The following is a 25,559-nucleotide window of genomic DNA, read 5'->3' as shown; positions in this document are numbered from 1 at the left end:
CAAACAAAACGTGCAAAGGTCTTCTCATTTTCTTCGTTCCACACCTTGGTTCTGAGGTGGCTGATCCAGTTGACAGGAGGTCTGTTCTCACCGACAGATACATTTAGAACCTTCCAGCCAGGTGAGTCACATGGCTCAAGTGGCAGCCTGCTCAAGTGGCATCGCTGCAGCCTGGACTGGTTGCACATCCCTTGATGACTCTGCATTTCTTTGTGGAAAATTGCTGGGCGAGCCTCAGCCTTGCTGAACATCAAGCACACTTTAGATTTTTAGCCAGTTCGTACCCTCAGGGCAGCATGTGCAGGCTCTTCTTGCTGTTCCAAGAACCAGTGTTGGAATCAAGAACTGGCTCTTGAATCACTCCTGCCCTGACCTCGTCCCCTCCCCCATCCCCGTGCTTCCCTTTATCAAGACTTACTGTTTGGACTGGTTTCACAGAAACACCTTGATTCTTCCCTTGATGATGAGAAGCATCATGACAGAGTCTGAGGGTGAGTATGATGCTGGCAACTTGGTAGTTGTCCCTTCACAGACATGACCCCTCCCTTGGGCTACTCCAACCTGAGATCCTGACTTTATTATCCTTACGGTCATAAGAAGTTCTTTCTTTTCCTGAAAGCGGGAACGCAATCCAGTCCTTTGGTCTCTTAAAAGGCTTAAAGAAGGTTAACAAACCAAGCTACAGCCCTTGCTGCTGCAGCCAACCCCTGGGCAGCACCGACACTCATCATTCATCCCCTGACCACCCATTCTAGATTTTCCTTACCCTTGACCAACACTTTGGTCTGGTTTGGTTGCTTTCCTGGTGCGGTGACACAGACCTTCATTTCTGAAGTGTTTCAGCCCTTAGTTGCCTTATTCTTATCAAATTATTTTTGATGCATTGCCCTTTAATAGATATTATTGGACACAGATGAGCCAAGAGAAGTACCAGTGAATCCCCTGGGTTCTAGACATATTCCTCTCTGTACCAGCAACCCTCTCTCTTCAAGGGAATCATCACCAATCATGCCTGCCAGTATCGTAACTCTCTTTTTTGCCTACTGGTTCACTGGCATGTGAAGCCCAAAGAGGTCAGGTGGTAGTTTTAGCCCTCAGTTCAGTGGAACCCCAGGCCCAAGAGTTCCCACCCGGGGAGGCAGAACACCTTAATTTAGCAGAGACCGAGTCTGTGGGCACGAGAAGCTCAAATTCTGCAGGTGGGTCACTTGGAGTTATGGTGGAACAGGTCCAACGCTATACCATATAGGACATCTACCTATCTAATCAATCACACCATGAAGGACAGCACCCCAACCCTACAAGGTGTTGTCCCTTTTCTGGTACCTTAGCTGAGATTTCCAAAGGCCATTCCACTCTTCTATCAAGCTAGCTGCTTCTGAGTGACAGAACGCATTTTCAGACTAGTGAACTATACAGTCATGAGCCTGTTGTTGCACTTCCTTTGTTATAAAATTAGTCCTTTACTCTGAGGAAAGGTCACATGTATAAAGTTAGTAGATTCGGCGCTATGTGGGTCCTTAGATGGTGGTGTCGGCACAGGTACTGTGGGCAGGGAGGGCAAATCCATCTCCAAAGTATCAATTTAGGCAAGTATGAATCACTGCTCTCTTTAAGGTAGAAGGGGTCTGCTGTAATTGACCTGCCACCAGCTGGCTGGCAGGTCTTTCCAAGACTGAGGCCATACCAAAGGCTCAGTGTTAGTCTCTGATCCTGGCAAGTAGGGAATTCAGTAGCGACAGGAGCTAGCCTCAGCCTTCTTGAGAGGGAGTCCATGTGTTTTTGATCCATGCTTAGTTTCCCTTCTTGCCACATTGGTTTCACGGCCCCATTGCATGAGCACTGGATGACTCAGTAAGGAGCTGACTGACATTGTTTGTTGAGAGCTTGGTACGAGATTGCCGTTCTCTGGTACGTATTAGTATGTGATAACAGATCTGCGTGCGTTTTCTTCACTCCCATTAGTCTGTGTACGTACAGCTTTGGTATAGACATCCTTGTCTCGTGTCTTGTTCCGTCTAAGTACTGGCCATTCAATCAAATCACTTCCCACTGCTCAGGAGTCGGTATGCATCCTTTCCTCAGGCCACTTCTCCTTCAATATGAAATAGGATAACCAATGTATTGCCCTTAACTCTGCCCAGTGGAAGGATTTCTCTTAACCGCTTTCCTTCAGGGTCAATTTTGAGCAGCAGCTTACCCCTGGCTGGAACCAACATATTATACCATCCCTTTTGTGAACCAGGCCCAAGTCCTTTCTCCCTCTGACAGTTGCCATAGGGAACCCCCGATGATGCCATAGATGTAGATTGAAGGACAGGTACTAGTACAACAGAGTTAGGGAAAACGAGCCCAGGCCACCTCCGTCTGTAATTCACTCAGGTGTCCTGGACTGACTTTAGTCTAATCCTGAATGTACCTCTTCTATTGTGTCATGCATCGCTGTCGTCTCCACCCGGCCCTGTGATTTGGTGGATCTGATAGCACTCAGCTCACGATGAGCAGCTGTGTTTCACAGTCACTTGGTGTTCCATGATGAGGTCTAAATTGTTATTTGGGATGAACATCGTGTTATTTTTCCAAATAGGGAGTTGTTCTCTGCCACAAAAGATGAAACTGTGCTCCAGAATCACGAGGGTCTGTGCTATGATTCTTCTAATGAGACTTTTCAGAGATTCTACGCAGTATTCTCACCCACAGATACATTTAGAACCTTCCAGCCAGGTGAATCACATGGCTCAAGTGGCAGAGAGGCCCTCACTGCAGCCTGGACTGGTTGCACGTCCCTTTTGCCTCTGGGCCACTTTTGAAACTGGGCCCTCTTTATAGAGATCTGGTAGCCAAAGTGGCTGTCTGTCTATCCATCTCACTCCTAGGATGGTCATGATCCATTACCCATCACCAGCGATCCCTGTGGACCAAAGCACCCTCCGTGGCCAGGCTGTTCTGAGATGTTACCGTGATTATCAACCTGAAGGCAGTGGGGCAGATCTTGAGCAGAACAAGACTTCAGATGAGATCATTACATTGTTCAACACGAGTAGAAGTTTTTCTCCTCCGGGGAGGGAGAAGGGGCCATTTCTCCCAGGCAGGAAGGAGGGGCAGGGACATTTGGACATTCACGATGATCAGGCTTGTTCACTCAAATGTCCCCATTCTAGGTCTCAGGTTATTACTCTTCCTCTCCAGACCCTCACTTTGACATAGGAGCACGTTGGGCTGTGCATTTTGTCTACTTTGAAAGTTTGCTACCCTATAACATGCAATCCTGGACATGATTTTCTTCCTCGTATGCCTTGCAGCTGTAGGAGACAAGAGGATTTTAAAAGCTTCCATAGAGACCCTCTGGCTCTCACAGCATGCTGTAAGTGGGCAATTAGCTTTCCTGAGCCTGTTATTCCATTTTGTAAATCTTTCAAAAAGCCATCAAAAGCAGCTACTCCATAAGACAGTTCTGGTAATTATCACTTCCCCTTCATGTCAAGGAACAGCAGCCACTTGACACAACAATATCTTGCCTTCCACCTATACCACATACCAACTAAACCCAGGTGAATATTTTATCACCTGCATGCCAGGGATTAGGGGCTGCATGCCAGGGACATGACATCACTGCATGCCAGGGATTAGGGGCTTTCAGTTTACCACCACAAATGGGGATCCACACTTCTATCCTGAATGTCTGACTTCTAAGGGCACTCCCTATACCACTGTATTTGCCTAGGTTCTTAGAAAACAGAACCTGAGGCAAAATTTTCTGTGCTAACACTTAACTGTAGGGTGGCATCGCAGCAGGCAAAGAGAAATGAGGACGGGAATGAGGAAGAACAAACACAAGGAAGTGCATGACCTAGCTAGCCAGAGTTTCGCCACAAACACATTAGCTTCTCAGTCTTAAAAAGACATCCCAGGACTTCCCCGGTGGTCCAGTGGTTAAGAATCCGCCTTCCAATGCAGGGGACGAGGGTTCAATCCCTGGCTGGGGAACTAAGATCCCACATGCCGCGGGGCAACTAAGCCCATGCACCACAACTACTGACTACTGAGCCCACGCGCTGCAACTAGAGAGAAGTCCGCGCGCCACAACGAAGAGCCCGCGTGCTGCAACTAAGACCCGACGGGGCCACACACAAAGTAAATAAATAAAATAAGGACATCCCCAGAGGGACAATATGAAAATAACTGCATTTGGAACAGTCTGTTGGGGGGAAAAAGGCAAGGAGTTTATGTGCATGGGGCCTCTCATTTCTTGTCTCCTATTGGTCAGAATTCACCCCATTATGTCAATTTCCTGCCACATCGGAGTTGTTTCATCACCCCCTCCAGGAAGACCCCGGAGCTTCTGAAGGCCCAATCCAGGCAGCGCGTGGTCACAGTCGTCTGTTCTCCTTAGCTGGTCACGTCTGTTGAAGCTTTTCCGTCTGTGGTGACAGCTCCAGCAACAGTGGCCAGGCCTTAAGACTGCAGCAATGGATGGGCTGCAGCCAGGCCCTTCCTAGTTAGGAATGAAGGCTAATGGCCAAAGCCAGGTTTTATTGAATAGGTGAGGATGAGTGGATCTGGGTGGCACAGAAACTAGGCTTAGCATATGCACTTTCCCTTCAAGGAAATAAAGCCTGATGTTAAAGTTAAGCCCACTTAACTGCATGGCAAGTTGGCGCTCTACCTCTTGTCATGAGAACCTTTCCCCATGTCAGAATTTCATAGGCTCACAGGACTGGAAAGCGTGCACATCATTTGGTTCAGCCTCCGTATTTTTCGGATGAGATGCGTGAGCTTTACAAAGCTTAGGTGACCCTCTCAAGCCAAACAGTAAGTGGAGAAGCGAGACCACCCCCCTCCAGCGCAGGCCTCATTCCGCAATATCACACAGATAAAGCAGGTGTAGGGCGGGGGGTTAGCTGGCACCCACTCTTGCCTTTATCAAAGTCTTTTGAAGGTGTCGGTTTAGTGAGGTGATGTCTAAGAGCTGCTGTAAGAACACTGAAAGAAAGATGTTATGTAATTTTGAAGTGCTGTTGTTGGTTTTGGAACAAAAAGTCTTTAAACAACACTAGCCTGGCTTGTTGGTGAATCACAGTGGGTGTTAGAAGGATCTGTGTTTCCAGAAGCAACACCTCGTCTTCGGATATGAAATAGAGTGTAATACAGAGAAGGAAGTGCAACAAACAAAGGTGAGTGTGTCATGTGGAGTTATTGGCTCCCTTGAATTCTAAATCTATGTTAACAACTCTCGAGGATTGGCTGGGAGGTCTTCTTCCTCTGTTCTATGTTCATGCCGAAGTGGAGGCATAACAGTCTGTGCCCTTTTCAGCACAGCTGTTGAAGCAGCATTCGTAGCTGTCATAAAGGTCAATGTGCACCTAGAGCAGAAACCCCTTGTTCCTTGAAAATAGCCTCATTTCTAGCCAACCTGCTCGCTTTGCCCTTGGTGGACACATTGACTTCAGTGACATCTGGAGATTCTTGCCCTCTTGACACGTGCACTGACAATGTAAAGACCTGAACTCTACCTTCTGACAGCTCCCATTTCTGGAGCTACAGAAGCTACACAGGGACGATGTTCTAATCTTCTTTCACTTTATGTTCCAAATAATATCCTAGGGAACTTCTTGTTTTTATTTCCTGTCGGAGAAAATTTTAAAAAAGTCATTCTGGCTTTGCTGAAATCAGTTTCCCATCATGTCTTAAATTAGCCTGGCATCAATTTGCTTGAATATCTGCCCCAGTGCTGTGGGAGGGAACTGAGGAGCTGGCTTGAGTTTCCACAGGTGGATGCCAACTACGGTGTGCCCTGGCACTGCTTTCAGAGGCTTTTTGCCAAGCCAAAATTTCACTTCTGATTCCACAGGGAATCAAGCCCTGAATGAGAAGACAGCTATAGACGGGGGTGGGGTGGGAAACAGCATCTATTCAATCTGTCAGCTCTTCTCCTTATATCCCTTTCCAGCACAGAAAGATACATTGAAATACAACAAGAAAAATACAGATTAAATGCAATTCAGTGAAGTGTGAGAAAAAGCATAGGTAGTTTCCAGGCAAGACTGTCACATCAGCAGTGCAAGTAAAGCATTTCAACTAGTGTTTCCACCACAGAAAGGATGCTCGCTTCCAGGGACTGCCAGGTGGTACTCTGATGCTGGAAACCTCTCCTGGAATGGAAGTAATAGCACACTTTTGTGCCTGTAGAGTTTCCTATTTTACCCCTTTTAGCTTAAGAAAGGTTACTGCCCTTCCGTGGCACTGTGATGACGAAGACTTGGAAATATATAGTCATGCACTTCTTTGATTGTTTCCTGAATTATGCAGGGTATTCATTCCAGTGAATTCTACTTTGGAGGATTTCTGAAATGTCAGGGTCTATTACCTGCTTCCTAGGAGAATCCATTCCAGGCTTGCACAAGTATAGAGCCAAATAATCAGATTTCACCTACTCATGGAGACTAAGCCAGGACCGCAGAACTGGACTCTCTAGAAGTGTGATTTTTGGTTGTCTGTTTTGCTTTTTCTCCTTTTCTTTTTATATGAAGGAAGATTGTTGAACATACATGCCTCTCAGAACTGGGAGGTGCAGTAAAGCCTACAGAAATCCAGGAGGGGCAATCTCCTAGTCTTTGATAGATATTGGAGGACTTTCTGCCCCTCCTTGAATGTATACCCTTATGTATGGTCAGGCCACTCAAGATGGCTGTTCTCTTGCTCTCTGTACATCCTCTGCTCAACCAGCCCCTGCTTCACTCACACGAGCATCCAAGCTCTTAATTATAGGGCTTAATCAGTAACTGCCTACGTGCTGGCCCCCCACCCCCTGCCCCAGCCGCTGGTTTCCCTGGTAACTGATGAGCCTATCTGACATCAATTCCCCCTGTAAATGGTAGCCTCTTCCTCCCCTGAGTAGTGAAGATTGTTGCTACGTCCTACCTGCCACCCACCCACTATACATGGTACAGTGTCGCTCCAGAATCCATTGTTTCAGACGTGTAGGATCCTCTGTCCAATAAGCCATTGATATCTCTGTTGCTGTCTCAGGCTCTTTCTTCAGTTTTGAGGCTGGACAACTACAAGGCTTGCAGGCCTGTGAGGGTGCAGCCAGCCCAACAACTGGTGAGCCAGCCAGGAGGCCAAGGAAGCTCCGTGAGCATGGAGATGTTGGGAAATAAGGACGGGAACGGAAAGTTTCAGGAGGTAATCCTGAGGTGGCCATCCACTAGCATGTGGGGCCCTGTGGCAGCTGACCACCATGAGAGATGTCTTTCTCTTCTGCTGTACGGATGATATCCTGTAAACCTCAGAGCCTCTCTCCAGTTTAAAAGTAGCAGCCCCACGCTCATGGCTCATCTGACTGCACAGGGTGTGGCTGGTGAATACAGACAGAACGCAAGGACCTGGATTATCTATTAAATACTTGGATGTTTTCTGGTTGGGTAAGACAAGCATACCCCCAACCCACCACACCTAAAGAATTACAGACACAGGCTTCAGGGACATTAACTTAGGGACAGCCATGTGAATTGGACGTGGCTAGTTACCCAGACGGATTGGTTGGGGCCAGTGGTAATGGCAAAACAATAAAAGAGTACCCATGGGCTTCCGGTCCCAGCTCTGGAGCGGGCAGAGCAACAAGAGTATGATGGAACAGCAGCTATATGCAGTCTGTGATGTGTTGCAACAGGTGGAAGACATTACAAAAGGCTTACCTGAGTCCTCAAGCAACAGAAAACTGCTGCTCGGGGTCTGGAACAGCTGTGTGCGACATACAGGCCTCCCATGGACATGGAGAGCAACCAAGGACCATGAAGTTCAGGAATGGGCCAATAAAAATAACATACACTGGCATTTCCACCTGCCTTACAACTCGACTGCTGCCGGGCTGTGAACGACTGAGGTGGGAGACCACTGTCTCAACACGTGGACCAGGAGGCTAGCTCAAGCCCTGCAAACTATAACCAAACATCCCAGGAGCAATCATCCCAGTGCCTACACCAAGTTAATCCAGAGGCAACTAGTCAACACAATTTGAGTTCAACTACTGACCACCAAAGGACCATTGCCAACTGTCAGTTAGGATGAAAACTCACTTTTGCTGTCCTCACAGGATCTACCCCAGGTGAACACACTACAAAATGGCCCTGGTAAGGTAAGTCCCTGGTGGTTTGGGTTTGCCACCCCTTGGGGAATAGAATTTTAAAAAATGATGTACAGATTTCACCTGTCTTCTACCCAGCCCCACCTGAGACTACTAGGGTAATTAATCCAGGCCCCCTACTGGAGAAATGCACCAATATGTTAACCCTATTTTCCGTTTTTCTCCACTGTCTCTCCAGTGTCCAGTACTGGCTGTGGGGACTGAGTGTGGACAGAGGGTATGGAACTGCAGGCCAGGACAAAAACCATGTGCAGGGCTGGTATTATTTCAGAATGCTGTTACTGCTTGTATGCTACTTCACGGTCATGAACTTACCTGTACTGTGCCTGTTAAACATCTTACGTTTCATCCCTAGTCTGAGGGGAAGGAATCTGTTTGCAGACTGGGTGACAGTGGTGGTCTCACCTGTGGAAAAAGTCTGACTGCTGAGTCTCCAGCGAGATGCTGTTGTTATCCTCCTCTGGATTTCCATGAACACTTGACCCGAAAAGCATCTGGCTCCACAGTTTGCCCACCTCTTGGTGAATTACTATCTTTAGTCTACTAGGCGTCTTACTCCTAATACTCTTCAGCTGCTGCCATCTGTATTGCATTCGTGGTAATTGGTTGCGGTGCCCCTCTACATATCTGGCCCCAGGGATATCCCGGAAGAGGGGTGGACCAGGACGCTAAGGGTCATGCAGGGTATGTAGGGGTGGAGCATATGATCAGGCCATTCAAGATGGCTATTCTTTTGCTCTCTGTACATCCCTGCTGGACAAACCCCACTTCACTCACATGACTATCCAAGCTCTTAATTATAAGGCTTAATTAGTAACTGCCTACATGCTCTCCCCCGACCCCAGCCCCAGCCACTGGTTTCCCTGGTAACTGATGAGCCCAACTGACATCAATTCCCCCTATTAACGGTAGCTTCCTTCTCCCCGGAGTAGTGAGGACTGCTGCCATGTCCTGCCTGCTGCATACCACACATGGCGGGTATTGCTCCAGGATCCTTCATTTCATACATGTAGGATGCCCTGCCCAGTAAGTCACTGATGTCTCTGTTGCTGTCTCCAGGCTCTTTCTTTGGTCTTGAGGCTGGACAATTACAGCGCTTGCAGGCCTGCACACGGGGTGCAGCCCAACACCTTAGTAGAGCAGTCGGGTAACAGCACTAGCAATAGATGTTCTCTCCAAGCACGCATTGAGGGTCCTGACCTCCTATATGAACACGGATGCAGAGTTATCTCCAAAATGAGCAGCAGGAATGTTCATGATCACTGTATTGGAGTAGATAAACTATCTTGTACATGTGTGTACAAAGGCAAAACTGTAGTATAATATCATAACTGGAATATTGACATACAATCTCTTGATCTTATTTATATGTATAGTAATGGTATCTTTAATAAGATAATTTTTAAATATATATATATATTTTAAGAAAGCCTCAGATATTTATGAGAGCATTAATCATAATACTAAAATGATAAAAACTAAAAATTATATTATGGCCTATTTAAAAAGCCAAATCTCAAGTTATTGTTGGGTGGTGAGATTAGAGTGATTTTTATTTTATTTTCCTTTTATGTCTATTTCTTTCTTTTCTACAGTTCAATATTACCTTTATGATAAAAATTAAACTTAAAAACCAAAACTTGGGGTATGATATGGACACAGCCTGAGAGTAAACATACAAACATCTAGAATGGTCAGAATTACCTGCAAAAGGGCCTAGCTTAGTTTTCTGACACGTGTTGTTACTTTGGTTGTTACTCCATCAACAGCGTAATATGTATACATATATTTTTTTAGTTGAGATAATTATAAGTTTGCAGTTGTAAGGAACAGGGCAGAGGGATCCTTTGTACACTTTACCCAGTTCCCCCCAGTGGTAACATTTTGCTAAACTATAGTAAAATGTCACAACCAGGATATGGACATTGACACAATCTACTGATCTTATTGAGATTTTCCCAGTTCTACTTGTGCTCATTTGCATGTGTTCCTGGAGGTGCAGGCACACTTCTGTATCAAGTTCCATATGAGTTTACCAGCTGTGTAGGTCTGTGACCACCATAGTCGAGATACTGAACAGTCCCAGCACCAAAAGTATCTCTTATGTTGTTGCCCTTTTATCATTATACGCACCTCTCGTGCCACCTCCCCAGTTTCTCATCTCTGGCAACCACTAATCTGTTCTCCATTTCCAAAGTTTCATCATTTCAGAAATGTTATATAGATGGAATTATGTACCATGTAACCTTCTGGAATTGGCTGTTTTCACTCAGCATAAATCCCTGGAGATTTGTCCAAATTGTTGCAGCCATCACAATAGTCTGTTCCTTTCCACTAGGGAGCAGTATTTCATGTTATATATGTACCACAGTTTAACCATGTGCATGTTGGAGGACACCCGGGTTGATTCCTATCTTCGGCTACTACAAGTAAAGCTGCTGTGCACATTTGTGTACAGGTCTCTGTGTGACTGTGCATATTTTCATTTTTCTGAAATAAATACCCTAGGAATGCAATCGCTGAGTAATATGATGGTTGCATGTAATTTTATAAGAAACTTCCAAAGTGTTCCAAAGTGGTTGTATCATTTTACATTCCCAACAGCAATGTATGAGTTACCCAATTTCCCCACATTCTCCCCAACATTTGGTATTGCCACTATTTAAATTTTAGTCATTCTGATATGTCTTAGTGATATCTCTTTGTGGTTTCACTGTGCACTTCCCTAAAGGCTAATGAAGTTGACCATCTTTTCAAGTGCTTATTTTCTATCTGTTTATCCTCTTTGGTGAAATGTCTATTAATGTCTTTTTTGCCCCTTTTCTAATTGGATTGTTTGCTCTTTTAAATCTTGAGTTTGGGGAGTTCTTCACATTATAGATATTAATCCTCTACCATGTAGGTAATTTGCAAATATTTTCTCCCAGCTTATAACTTTTCTTTTCATTCTCTTCATGTGAGCTCTCATAGAGCAAAAGTTTTAAACTTTATGAGGTCCGATTTTGTGGGGTTTTTTTTTTGCTTTTATGGATGATGGTTTTGATGCCAAGTCTAAAAACTCTCTTAGTCTTAGGTCTCAAAGACTCTCTCGGTTTTTTTTTCTAAAAGTTTTGTAGTTTTTATGTTTTACATTTAAGTCTATGATCCATTTTGAGTTAATTTTTTTATGATGTGTGAGACTTCGGTCAAGGCTCATTTCTTCCTTTTCTTTTTCTCCTTTTCTCTCTCTTTCCCTCTTTCTCTCTTTTTCCTATGATGTCCAACTGCTCCAGCACCATTTACTGAAAGGCTATCCTATCTCCACTGAACAGCTTTCTCACCTTTGTCAAAAATCAGTTGGGTATATTTGTGTGGATCTATTTCTGGGTGTCGACAGCATTTTGACACAGCATCTGTTTCACATGGAGAGATAGAGAATGAGGAGTTACTGCTTCACTGTGCGTGAAAGAAGAGGGGTCTCTGTGGGGTTTTTAGTGTAAGAGGGCCAAATCCAGAATCAGTGAGTAAGTGCAGAACCTGGGCTCACAAAGGAAAAATCTGCCTGGCAACTGTTGAAACATCAAGCCTGAGCTTTAAAAAAAAAAAATAAATCAATCTTGCTTAAGGCATACAGCAGAAGACTGTGGTCAGTTCTCTGCCTCCCTATTGTCTTTTATTGTTTTATTACTTAAAGGAGATGGGACTGATTCCCCACTACTTTCTGTTACAGATAATCAAAGACTAATTTTTAGGATATCTCTTTGAGCTCTCAGTGTTTCCCAGAGGCTATAATTATCACCTTCAAAGAAGTGTTTCCTCCCCTTAACACCCTGCTGTCCATGTATTTTTCAAGTGTCCAGACAGGTGGCTGAGTGGGGATGCCTCTCGGGGTTTTCATGCGAGTAGGTCACCATGAATCCAGGGTACTCCATGAATCATCTTTGAGAAACCTAGCCCTGACTCATCTTACGTCATGCAGGTGCCTCATAGTATTTTCTCTGAATCAGTATGATTAAAATGATTTTGTCCTGAACTTGTTCACATTCTTTGATCACTTGGAGAGGTCTTTGAGGGATAAACTGATTATAACCTGGAATGCTCCCCAACCATAGTTACTTTCATCTTCACTCTCTCCACCTTTCAATGAGTTTTAACTCCTTTTAATCAGAATAATCTATAATACAGATGGGTGCACAAAACACTTTATCGTTTCTTAATATAAAGGGAATAAATCATCTCCTTCTCTGTAAGACACTTACACCATCCTGTCCTTTTTTATTTCCCCCTGGGAGCCTCTTCTGCCCTGTTCATGTGTCTCATAATGCACATGGGAAAAGATGCCTGTCTCTCTCTCCCTTGGTATTTCCTCTTCTTCATTATATTTTAATCATATTTCTTTGTATCTTCCTTTCAGTAGGGGTAATGAATTATAATTTTGTGGTTTGAAATATTATTTATGAGGACTAAGTATATGTTTCCGTCATAGATCCTTAACATTTTAGCTTCTTAACTACATGAAAATGGTTTCAACATGCAATTCAAATTAAAGCTTTGTAGTGGACAAAGGGAAGGCTTCAGGTCTATCCTGATTGGAGGCTGTTAGCATGAGAAAGCTGTAAGCTGCTAACTAGAATTGTGGAATTGCTGTGTAATTGGTTAGGGGTGCATACTTGACTTTCTCTGGTTGATCCTGAGTTGGAATTGAGGCCAAAAATGATGAAAGGTGTCAGTTATTAATCAAGTCCTGACTGTTTGGGGCCTATTACTACAGGGGTACCGTTTGGGTTCATGAACTGATGGCTAGAGGTAGTAGTCTGACTTCCTGGCCTGCATACTAGGCTGGCTTTCTGGGTGGGTTGCTGCAGGTTGTGGGTCAGAGTCCTATTTATATATATATTTAAATATATTTATACATATATTCATATATATTTTTTAATATATTCATAGTTTTAATATATATTTGTCTGTTTGTACAGTCTCTCAAGAATTTAAGCAACTTATCTTTTTTTGTTTGTTTGTTTTTTTGTTTGTTTGTTTGTTTTTTGCGATAAGCGGGCCTGTCGCTGTTGTGGCCTCTCCCGTTGCGGAGCACAGGCTCTGGACGCGCAGGCTCAGCGGCCATGGCTCACGGGCCCAGCCGCTCCGCGGCATGTGGGATCTTCCCAGACCGGGGCACGAACTCTTGTCCCCTGCATCGACAGGCGGACTCTCAACCACTGCACCACCAGGGAAGCCCAGCAACTTATCTTTGAACAGATAAAAGAATTAAGATTCAGACTCATGATGCAACAAGAGTATGAGTTTTTATCACTTCAGTATACTCTCTGTGAGAAAGGATTCCCAGAGAAAGGGTGGCAGAGATAACCAAGTTGGCAGATATGGTTGCATTTTAGCTGATACCTGCCGCTGGACATTGTTAGTTGCTCATCCATCCAGCTCCCATCTTCCTTCCTAACTAAACTCTGATTTTATTCAGGTATTAAGTCCCTTTGCCGTGCAGCAGGATTGAAGTTGACTCCTTCTCCAATTCCAGGAACCCCGATTTTTCTAAGCCAAACAGTATCGGCATTGCCCTGGTCACCTTTCCCCCCTGCTACCCCACCCCAGGCATAAACATGTGACCTAATTTGGCCCAGAAAGAGGAAAATGGAGGGAGGAGTCTCTTTCTTGTTGGGTGGCAGCAAAGGAGCACATATGCACCCTTTACTGCTGGTTGCCATCACTGACCGTAAGGGCAAAGAGCCTTAGGTGAAGTCAGTGCTGTGGGTAACAGAATCAAAAGGCAAAGAGAACCTGGGTTCTCCATGATATCGGTGAACCATTGACGACCAACTCTGCAGCTGCCCTTCCTATTGACTTCTGTTACACGAGATAATTTCGTCGTTGCTTAAGGCAGTTTGAGTTGGGTTTTCTGATACACAGAGCCAAAGCATCCTAGCGAACACAGCAGCCTAGCAATGAGTCTTTGCCTTCATACTCTGTCCCAAGTCCAGCAGTAAACTTTTGAACTTCAATAGAGCAAAACAGTTGAGAGCCATTGCCCTGGACCCAGAATGCCTGCGTTCAAGGACAGCTCCACTTCTTTGTAATTGCTGACCTTGGGAAAGCTACTTAATTTCTATATGCTTCACCCTTTTATTTAAACTGGAGATAATGATGATACCTAGCTCGTAGGATGATTATAAGAGGGAAAATGTGTCAAGTGCTCAGAATAGCGCCTAGAACATTATAAGAGCTGTCAAAGTGTTCGTTGTTGGTATTGATATTTAAAACAGTAAATATTCCCTAAACTTTCTTCCAGAGTGCGGGGGGTGGGGGTGGGGGGCGGAAATACTTACCATTTAAAACTTTAAATCATTTCCATTACTGAAGTAGCTGTATCCAGTTCAGCTTTTTTACCTCTGCTTCAAACGTGTAGCCAAGCTCCAGCATCCCAGGAGCAATCAGATGAAAAGGGGCCACTCTTTGCCTCCTTTCTTTACATGCCTCCTGTTCTGACAATTGATTTCAACGTATTCAACAGACTCACCTTTGCTTTCATTCTCTGGTTCTTCTAATGTTTTCTAACATTTTAATAACTGACAAGTCAACATCTTTCCTTTAAAAATTGCTGAAAACCCACCACTTTTAGACAATGTGTTCTGAGGGAGTGACAAGTAGTCCCTTCCTGGTTACACCAGTGCTCTGTGTCTTTTCCATGGGGAATGTTCAACCAGGAAAAGAAAAGCTGCTACCTAAGTGCTTACTCTGCACCAAGTACTGTGTTAGTTGTTTTCACTACTTTTTTAGAGTTTTCATTGGAGTATAGTTGATTTACAATGTTAGCTTCTGCTGAACAGCAAAGTGAATCAGTTACACATATACATACATCCACTCCTTTCTAGATTCTTTTTCCATATAGGTCATTACAGAATATTGAGTAGAGTTCCCTGTGCTCTACAGTAGGTCATTATTAGTTATTTATTTCATATATAGTAGTGTGTATGTGTCAATCCAAATCTCCCAATTTATCCCTCCTCCCCCTCTACCCCCTGGTAACCATAAGTTTGTTTTTAACATCTGTGTTTTCACTATTTCTTGAGTAATATATTTCTATTAATGACATACACACAAATTGGGTGATTTTTTTTTAAGAGTTTTGTGTCAGAATAACCTGGGTTATGTATGACTAACAAATAATTCCCACTTTTTGTTGGTTTAAAATAGCAAAGGCATGTCTTTCCTTTCAATCTACATGTCTTTCTCAAGTATGTGGGTTGTGGAAACAGTGCTCTATATCAACAGTTGGCATACTTTTTCTTAGAGGCCCATTTGGTAAACATTTTAGGTTTGCATATTATACAGTCTCTGCCTCAACAATCTGATTCTACCATTGCAACTTGAAAACATAGGCAAATGGATATGGCTTTATTCCAATAAAACTTTATTTATAAAAGCAGGCAGCCAACCCAGGGGCTGTAGATTGCTGATGCCTGTTCTACATTATCCTCACTCCGACACCTAGGCTGGTAGAGGCTCCCTTGTTTGGAAGGCACCCATCATGGCAGCAGGGAGAAAAATGATCATGAGGAATCGTGCACCAGGTCTTAAGTGCTTCACCTGGAAGTGACCCATATCACTTGCCCTCACGTTTTATTGACGGTAGACAATCATACAGCCACACCTGAGTTCAATATATGGAGGTAAGGAAGCACACCTGTGAGCCTAGACGAGCGGAATCAGGAAGACGACCAGAAACACAAACCCTGGTCCTGACTATTGTACATTGCGTCATTCTGCTGTTCATCTCTTTCTGTGGCTATATTTTTGCTGAGCTTTATGTTCCTAGTTAAGGAATGGTTTACTCTATGTTCTTACAGCTGTATTACTCAGTTTCTGGATAAACCGGGCCTCTTTTTTTCCTGCTTTTCTCGTCCAGCCTCTAGGCTTGTTATTACTCAGCAAGCAAAGCACTAAAGAGCCAGAGGGAAAGAAGCGTAAAATGCAAATTCATCCACCTCAGATGTGGCTCCTGGGCCTTGTACCATCCACCTAGGAAAGTCCCCGCTGAGGGCCCACTGTCAGGCTTGGAGGTTGCAGAAATTTGCATATGACCATTATCTAATTAACACAATATTCAAAGTAACCGTTTTTTGAGGCAACGTCTGGCCTGTGTTGAACAGCTCTGTATGTTAGAAGCGTGTGTGTGTGTGTGTGTGTGTGTGTGTGTGTGTGTGTGTGTGTGTAGGGATGAATATTACAAAATCAGTTTGGTCAGCTTCTCATTACTGTCTCCTTTTCCTCTATTTCCTCTTTACATTTTCTCTCCCTTTCTTCCTCTGGAGCCCTTATGTTTTCAGAGAGTCAAAGATAGGTTGGAGGGAGTGGGAATTAAGGATTTTTTCTGGTTAAAATATGTCCCTGGCCTATGGACCTAATCATACCTTCCTCCAAATTTCTTTTTCTCCATCGTCCATTCATCTATCCATCCAACACCTAAATGAGGACCTATGATCTGCCAGGCTCTATGTAGGCAGGTAACAGGGATATAACTGCATAAGAACAGCCTTTGCCTTCACAGTGCTGAAAACTTTTGTGGGGAAAAAAATGTAATAATTGGTAAAAGAACTGAAGAAGCCTGGAAGCTGGGGATTGTGAGGGAACGTGTGGTGTGGGCATCTATCTCCTGGAAGGTAAAGCATTAGAGGGGAGAGTTCCTGTTACTCTATGTGAATGAAGGCACTAGTAAGGGATTTTATGCACGAATGCTTTTGTTCTTTAACATTTTGCTTGCACTGTTTATGCCATTGTTATCTTTAGCTCTGTTTGGAGAATGGCAAATAGCTAGCAAGTTCTCGGTTGATTTCCCATTTGCAATATGTTTCTCATTTATCAGGTTTTAGCTTAAAGATCAAATTGCCTTTAGGCCTACTTCTGATCTTTGCCAGAAAAAGCTGGCTCTTTCTCCACTCATCTGTGTAAAGCATTGCTCAGGTGAGAATTTTCACATGATTTGAACAGAAGAACTAAAACTTTCCAGGAAATAAAGAGAGCAGGAAGGGCATAACATTTATTTTGTTGCTTTCAAGGCTCAAGATATTATTTTGTGGTTTTCTTTTAACTTTTTTATTTTGTGGCAAAAATGTATACCTAGTTGGCATGCTGACCAAACAAAATGAATACAATACTTAAGTATAGAGATACTTTGAGAAAATTATTCTTACATAAAATCAGCACATTAAAAACAACAGAACCATATCTGGTGAAAACTCATTTATTTTGCAACCTGGAAAAATGTACTATTCCATATCACAGAATTTCCAGAAAACTTGCTCTTTTTGCATGCTCTTTTGTGAGCAAATTTTCTTTAAAAAACGAAAGTATTTGGATTAAAATATTTCTATGATGTTTCCTATCTCTTAAACCAAACATAATTTATTCTTGATGACTCCAAGCATAATTACACATGAATTCAGATGATTCTAATTTTCTGTAGCATATTGATACCCTTGGAGCCTACCTAAGAGGTCTGGGACAATTTATCTCAATAGGTGTGACTAGAATGCTTTACTTTAAAAGTATTTACAGGAAAACCTACTACAGGTTTAGTTGTTTGTGTTTTCTGGGTTTCTTTTCTTTTTTTTTTTGGTGTCTTGTTAGGGGTGTCAGACATCCCTTTTTCCAGGTTTCATGTATCTGCTTCTAGTAACCACAAAACTAATAATTTATTACTTTTGTTTTTGTTTTTGTTTTGCGGTACGCGGGCCTCTCACCGTTGTGGCCTCTCCCGCTGCGGAGCACAGGCTCCGGATGCGCAGGCTCAGTGGCCATGGCTCACGGGCCCAGCCGCTCCGCGGCATGTGGGATCTTCCCGGACCGAGGCACGAACCCGTGTCCCCTGCATCGGCCGGCGAACTCTCAACCACTGCGCCACCAGGGAAGCCCAATTTATTACTTTTGATTTATGTTGAACATATTTATTAGAATAAACTTGGATGCATATAACATTTAGAACAAAAGTAATAGCAGCTAAAACAAGATAGTAGCTTATTTCTGTCTCATGTGTAAGAAACCAGAGATAGGCAGTCCAAGATGAGTAGGACACATCTTGAATTTCTTGGGGATTCAGTCTCCTTCTAGATCTCCACTGCAACATCTTTAGGCCATAGTCCTCATAGTCACAGTCCAAGAAGACTCCTAGAATCATCATAGCAAGGCAGCCAGCAGATTGGAAGGTGGGAAGACAGAAGGGCTGGGTCCCACTTTGTGGGATACTTCCTGAGCGGCCTATAAAATAACATTTCTGCTTGTCTTCCATTGGTCAAAAGTTTATCACCTTTATAGCTGTAAATATAGTTTTTACCTGGCCGCATGACTTCCCCTGAACAAACTTGAGTTTCTGATACTAAGTAGAAATGGAAGAATGGATGCCGGGGCCAACCACTAGCAGCCTCTGCCATATTCCAATACCAAATATCCAAGCCTCTTAGAAAATTGTGTAGAGGTCTTGAATAATGTGGGTTTCTCCTAGGAAGTAAAATGAATGGCGTTTAATGCATGGACTTATATGCCTTAATCACTACAAGGCCTCTGGAAATTTTTCCAGATTCCCAGCTGGGTTCTAAATAACTAAATTCATTACATAAATGGCCTTTGAACAATGGAGGTGCTATTGTGGCTGAAGTGAATACTTACATATAAAATCCTTTTCTAGAATTCAAGAAATTCTGCTTTGCCATATCGCATAGATGCATTCCAAATGCGGGAGTTTCCTCTCGAAGTATGTGCCTCCAGTGTGTGCAGGAATTGTATATGGCCTGAACAGTTTAGACCGGAGCCTAACATTTGGTTACATCTACTCCCCTTGTCACTGTTTCTCATCTTATGGAATTTATGCCAGGACCTACTAGAAATAACTTTTTCACATTACATAATTCCTAGAGTATAAGAAAAATCTTATATTTGGTTTGTTTTCTACATTTTGTCTCTCTAAATCTATTCCTTGCAATATTTGAAACTTTGCAGTGAAGAAGATGAAGTACTCATGAAAACAGGATGCCAATTTGTACATTTAATATATTTGTGTTTGGCAAGGATCACTGTGGGCATTATTTTTGGTTCCTTGGTATTTGGTTTAAATTAAAAACATTTGCATGGGGACCTCCTTGGTGGCATAGTGGTTAAGACTCTGTGCTCCCAATGCAGGAGGCCCGGGTTCAATCCCTGGTCAGGGAACTAGATCCCACACGCATGATGCAACTAAGGAGCCCACCTGCCGCAACCAAGACCCGGCACAACCAAATATATAAACAAAATCAATATTTAAAAAAGAAAAACATTTGCATGAGCTAGATGGGTGTCTGATCTAGAACGGGGTCTCCTGCCCCTGTGCCCTTGAGTGACTTAGTTCTCTGGGTAACTCTCATGGCAGCACACATGCTCTTCTGGTGAATTATACAGGCTGGATTTTAACTGCCCTGACCTAGCTGTGCCCACAAATGTGACTTTTGTATGTGAAGCAAATGTGGAAAGTGGAAACAGAGTTTAGCTCACTACTGGGCTGATGAGCAGCTGCTGTGTACCAATACAGCTGCACTGGTTGTTTACAACTGCCCTACCAGATGTCAGATATTTTGAATATCTCCCCTAATAAGGATTGGATAGATCTTCCTAATTATATGCCAGGGACTCACCAATGTAAGATTTCCAGTGCTTCTAGAAGTCCACCCCACACACCATCTCCTGCACCTCAAGCTGTCTGCGATTCCCAGCCAAGCCTGGAAAGAGGTGCCTGCACTGGGCAGATGATGCAGTTCTCTGTCTTCCACATTTGACATAATGACCATGGTTCACTCTGTTTTTACTCCAGCATCTCTGATGGCCATTCCTGGCCTCAATATGTTCACATGCAGTCATAACAATGGGAGTAAATGCTTTCTTGACACACCACTAAAAGGAAAAGGTGAAATAACAAGACAGCTTAGGCATCTTCCTTCTGCACCTACTGCAGGCATCTGCCTCCTCTGTGCATCCTGCCTGGTCTCTCACGTATTACTGCAGGGGAATAATCTGCTAAATGCTGGGGAGTTATGGAAATAAATGCAAGTCAGTCCCTGCCCTCAGGTGTTTACAGTCCAGTGTGGAAATGGTGAGAGAAGCCACAATGATGGAAGATGAGGGATCTTGACCTAACCCAGGCCCTCCTGTGAAGGAACTTGAGTTAAGTGAGGGGAGAAGAGAAAGAATGGGTATCTTAGTCTGCTCAGGCTGCCATAACAAAATATCATAGACAGGTGGCTTGAACAACAGACGTTTATTGTTTCATAATTTTGGAGGCTAATAGTCCAAGATCAAGGTTCAAGTCAATTTGGTTGCTGGCTGGAGCTCTCTTCCTGGCTTAGCAGACAGCTCCTTCTTGCTTGTCTTCATGTGGCATTTATTCAGTCTGTGCACTGGGGGGAGCAAGTTACCAAGCTGTCTGGTGTCTCTGCTTAAAAGGACACTAATCCTGTTTTTTGGCCCCTCCCGAACTCTCCTGGTTATTTTTTGGTGGCAGAACCTCATTCTTTATCGCGACCTCCTGTTATGAGATAACTCAGGCAAGTGGTTATTATCGTGCCTGGCCAAAGTGGGCAGTTTCGGTCAATGGTTCCATAATATAGGTAATGTTCCATTTTGTGGCAGCTTCAGCAGCCTGGATCCTGGAATGAGGATGCAAAGCTGAGCTCCCAGCCAGCTAGCAGTGGACGCTAAGTATAGTCATGTAACCAGCACACAGATTCAAAAATAAGATGTTACCAGCAGCAGAATAAGCCTGATCAAACTTATTCAAGGCAACTGTCCTCCAACAGCTGTGTAGCTGACAGGGTCTTGGTGCTCCAGCCGGCTGTCAGGCTTGAGCTTCTGAGGTGGGAGAGCCGAGTTCAGGACATTGGACCACCAGAGACTTCCTTGCCCCACGTAACATCAATCGGCGAGAGCTCTCCCAGAGATCTCCAGCTCAATGCTAAGACCCAGCTCCACTCAATGACCAGCAAGCAATAGTGCTGGACATCCTATGACAAACAACTAGCAAGACAAGAACACAACCCCACCCACTAGCAGAGAGGCTGCCTAAAATCATACTAAGTTTACAGACACCCCAAAACACACCACTGGACGTGACCCTGCTCACCAGAAAGACAAGATCCAGTCCCACCCACCAGAACACAGGCACTAGTCCCCTCCACCAGGAAGCCTACACAACCCACTGGACCAACCTTAGCCACTGGGGACAGACACCAAAAACAACGGGAACTATGAGCCTGCAGCCTGCAAAAAGGAGACCCAAGACACAATAAGTTAAGCAAAATGAGAAGACAGAGAAATACACAGCAGATGAAGGAGCAAGGTAAAAATCCACCAGACCAAACAAATGAAGAGGAAACAGGCAGTCTACACGAAAAAGAATTTAGAGTAATGATAGTAAAGATGATTCAAAATCTTGGAAACAGAATGGAGAAAATACAAGAAACGGTTAACAAGGACCTAGAACTACTAAAGAGCAAACAAACAATGATGAACAACACAATAAATGAAACTAAAAATTATCTAGAAGGAATCAATAGCAGAATAACTGAGGCAGAAGAACAGATAAGTGACCTGGAAGATAAAGTACTGGAAATAACTACTGCAGAGCAGAATAAAGAAAAAATAATGAAAAGAATTGAGGACAGTCTCAGAGACCTCTGGGACAACATTAAATGCACCAACATTTGAATTATAGGGGTCCCAGAAGAAGAAGAGAAAAAGAAAGGGACTGAGAAAATATTTGAAGAGATTATAGTTGAAAACTTCCCTAATATGGGAAAGGAAATAGACAATCAAGTCCAGGAAGCGCAGAGAGTCCTATACAGGATAAATCCAAGGAGAAACACACCAAAACATGTATTAATCAAACTATCAAAAATTAAATACAAAGAAAAAATATTAAAAGCAGCAAAGGAAAAGCAACAAATAACATACAGGAGAATCCCCATAAGGTTGACAGCTGATCTTTCAGCAGAAACTCTGCAAGCCAGAAGGGAGTGGCAGGACATATTTAAAGTGTTGAAAGGGAATAATGTACAACCAAGATTATTCTACCCAGCAAGGATCTCATTCAGATTCGATGGAGAAATTAAAACCTTTACAGATAAGCAAAATCTAAGGGAATTCAGCACCATGAAACCAGCTTTACAACAAATGCTACAGGAACTTCTCTAGGCAGGCAACACAAGAGAAGGAAAAGACCTACAATAACAAACCCAAAACAATTAAGAAAAGGGTAATAGGAACATACATATCAATAATTATGTTAAATGTAAATGGATTAAATGCTCCAACCAAAAGACACAGACTGCCTGAATGGATACAAAAACAAGACCCATATATATGCTGTCTACAAGAGACCCACTTCAGACCTCAGGACACATACAGACTGAAAGTGAGGGGATGGGAAAAGATATTTCATGCAAATGGAAATCAGAAGAAAGCTGGAGTAGCAATTCTCATATCAGACAAAATAGACTTTAAAATAAAGAATATTACAAGAGACAAAGAAGGACACTGCATAATGATCAAGAGATCAATCCAAGAAGAAGATATAACAATTGTAAATATTTATACACCCAGCATAGGAGCACCTCAATACATAAGGCAAATGCTAACAGCCATAAAAGGGGAAATCGACAGTAACATAATCATAGTAGGAGACTTTAACATCCACTTTCACCAATGGACAGATCAACCAAAATGAAAATAAATAAGGAAACATAAGTTTTAAATGATACATTAAACAAGATGAACTTAATTGATATTTATAGGACTTTCTATCCAAAAACAACAGAATACACTTTCTTCTCAAGTGCTTATGGAACATTCTCCAAGATAGATCATGTCTTGGGTCACAAATCAAGCCTTGGTAAATATAAGAAAATGGATATTGTATCAAGTATCTTTTCTAACCACAATGCTATGAGACTAGATATCAATTACAGGAAAAAAAACTGTAAAAAATACACATGGAGGCTAAACAATATGCTACTATATAACCAAGAGATCACTGAAGAAATCAAAGAGGAAATCAAAACATACCTAGAACTAAATGACAGTGAAAACATGATGGCCCAAAACCTATGCAATGCAGTAAAAGCAGTTCTAAGAGGGAGTTTTATAGCTATAAAATCCCACCTCAAGAAACAAGAAACATCTCAAATAAACAATCTAACCTTACACCTAAAGCAATTAGAGAAAGAAGAAGAAAAAAACCCCAAAGTTAGCAGAAGGAAAGAAATGATAAAGATCAGATCAGAAATAAATGAAAAAGAAATGAAGGAAACAATAGCAAAGATCAATAAACTAAAAGCTGGTTCTTTGAGAAGATAAACAAAATTGATAAACCATTAGCCAGACTCATCAAGAAAAAAAGGGAGAAGAGTCAAATCAACAGAATTGGAAACGAAAAAGGAGAAGAAATAACGGACACTGCAGAAATACAGAGGATCATGAGAGATTACTACAAGCAACTCTATGCCAATAAAATGGACAACCTGGAAGAAATGGACAAATTCTTAGAAATGCACAACCTTCTGAAACTGAACCAGGAAGAAAGAGAAAATGTGAACAGATCAATTACAAGCACTGAAATTGAGACTGTGATTAAAAATCTTCCACCAAACAAAAGCCCAGGACCAGATGGCTTCACAGGCGAATTCTATCAAAATTTAGAGATGAGCTAACACCTATCCTTCTAAAACTCTTCCAAAATATAGCAGAGGGAGGAACACTCCCAAACTCACTCTACGAGGCCACCATCTCCCTGATACTAAAACCAGACAAAGATGTCACAAAGAATGAAAACTACAGGCCAATATCACTGATGAACATAGATGCAAAAATCCTCAACAAAATACTTGCAAACAGAATCCAACAGCACATTAAAAGGATCATACACCATGATCAAGTGGGGTTTATCCCAGGAATGCAAGGATTCTTCAGTATACGCTAATCAATCAATGTGATACACCATCTTAACAAATTGAAGGATAAAAACCATACGATAATCTCAATAGATGTAGAAAAATGTTTCAACAAAATTCAACACCCATTTATGATAAAAACTATCCAGAAAGTAGGCAAAGAAGGAACCTACCTCTACATAATAAAGGCCATATATGACAAACCCACAGCCAACATTGTTCTCAATGGTGAAAAACTGATACCATTTCCACTAAGATCAGGAATAAGACAAGGATGTCCACTCTCGCCACTATTATTCAACATAGTTTTGGAAGTTTTAGCCACAGCAATCAGAGAAGAAAAAGAAATAAAAGGAATCCAAATCGGATTCAATTCCCTTGAATTGTCCCCATTGGCCTCGCTCCCCACCTCCTAGCTTAGGTCCTCAGCTGCAGAAGCTACTTCTATTTGAGGGGGATGGGTGATGCTAGATGTCCTAGAAAGAGCCAGAGTAGATGCCTGAGTGGGCCGTTGGAGGGGCAACATCCTGATGGTCCTTCAGACTGCAGTTTAGAATAACCACGTTTCTAGAGCTAAAGCCAGGGCAGACCTCCAGGCTGAGAGAAAAATGTTTAGAACTGGAACTTCTCCAGACTGAGTTGAATAGAATATGGTTGCTCTAGGGTGCAGGAGGCAGTAGGGAAAATAAAGGAACCTGGCTGAGGGGCAAGATCTAACTGTTATCCACAGTTCTGAAAAGGATCTGCGGTTCACAGGCATATACTCAGGCCCTGTGTGCTCAAGGTCTACACCTCACTCAGAGACCTCCTTTCTGTGCTGCCCTGGGCTCTCAAGGTTTCCCCAGCTAGGTTTCCCACGTCTCTCTCTATGTGTGTGAACAGATACCGTGGGAATTTCTTGTTTTCCCCATCCCTCCCCTGGTGGGTCACTCAGAGCCAGTGCCTGGAAGCAGGAGAAGCAGGTGTGGTCAGGGTGGAGCAGTGGACTGAACTTTGACCTCTGGGCATGTGTATAACAGTTCCTAGGGAGAGATAAGATTTCTATAACTCCAGAAAGTGTGTAGCCCTCTCCCAGGTGTGCCATGTAGCACAACTGCAGAGGGTATGATTCACACCAAAGTCCACATGAACAATGCCCCAGAGTTGCACAGTGCAGAGCCCGTCAGGCCATTCAAAGTGACCCTGTCCTCCCTAGTGATCCCTAGTCCTGAAGGAATTGGTTACTGCACCCATCTTCTCTAGCAATAGCAGGAATGGAAACAGAGCCAATAATGACAAGGCCAAGATTTATTCAAGTGCTTGTGCAAAACGTTTGATTTTCCATACTATTTTATTGCTCTAGTACATATCTTGATATTGGAAGTGACCTATACTTTCATGGATCTCCAGTCATCAGCTTTCTTCTAGCTTTGCAAGGGGCAATTTGCCTAAGAAATCTAATTATTTATTCCAGGTAA

This window comes from Phocoena sinus, chromosome 7, assembly GCF_008692025.1.
Source record: "Phocoena sinus isolate mPhoSin1 chromosome 7, mPhoSin1.pri, whole genome shotgun sequence".
In the NCBI taxonomy this organism is placed as follows: domain Eukaryota; kingdom Metazoa; phylum Chordata; class Mammalia; order Artiodactyla; family Phocoenidae; genus Phocoena; species Phocoena sinus.
This window is presented reverse-complemented; position numbering follows the sequence as displayed.